The following is a 782-nucleotide window of genomic DNA, read 5'->3' as shown; positions in this document are numbered from 1 at the left end:
GGCAGAGTGTGCGGTAGTGGGGGGGCAGAGTGTGCGGTGTGGGGAGGGGGGTGGGGGGGGGGGGCAGGCAGAGTGTGCGGTGTGGGGAGGGGGGGGCAGGCAGAGTGTGCGGTGTGGGGAGGGGTAGGGGGGGCAGGCAGAGTGTGCGGGTGTGGGGGGGGGGGGGGGCAGGCAGAGTGTGCGGTGTGGGGAGGGGGGAGGGGGGGCAGGCAGAGTGTGCGGTGTGGGGAGGGGGGGGGGGCAGGCAGAGTGTGCGGTGTGGGGGGGGGGGGGGGCAGGCAGAGTGTGCGGTGTGGGGGGGGGGGCAGAGTGTGCGGTGTGGGGGAGGAACTCACTCCCGGCCTCGCATTGGGGATTGAAAGTTTCTGCTGTTGCTGATATGACAGCCGCGGTTACCGCATGGAAGCGGCTCCTGGCTATAGTCAACTCTCCTCTTTACATCGGGGCGCCTAATATTCAAACATTTGTTTATAAATGTATCTTATGGTGTGAGGAGTGTGTTTTCTGGCGGACTGTGATTCCCATTCCCTGATGCCTCTTGATCTTTAACAGGGGAGAGAAGGGGGCGATGACACATTGGATTTTCTCCCTGAATTAACTCCCAACCCCGCTCTCTGTTTAAACATTGGCAAAGGGATTTTTTTTGTTTTAAGTCGATTAGGAAGACGCACACTGACAGGCTGGTGTCGCTATGTTTCTGGCAGACCTCCTATCCCTGTGTTTGGCCATCTTGTGAATAGACTGGGAAGGTGCCTTTTCTTCTGTAGAGATGGAAGGATACG

Source organism: Cetorhinus maximus, chromosome 2 (genome assembly GCF_964194155.1).
Source record: "Cetorhinus maximus chromosome 2, sCetMax3.hap1.1, whole genome shotgun sequence".
Taxonomy (NCBI): Eukaryota; Metazoa; Chordata; class Chondrichthyes; order Lamniformes; family Cetorhinidae; genus Cetorhinus; species Cetorhinus maximus.
This window is presented reverse-complemented; position numbering follows the sequence as displayed.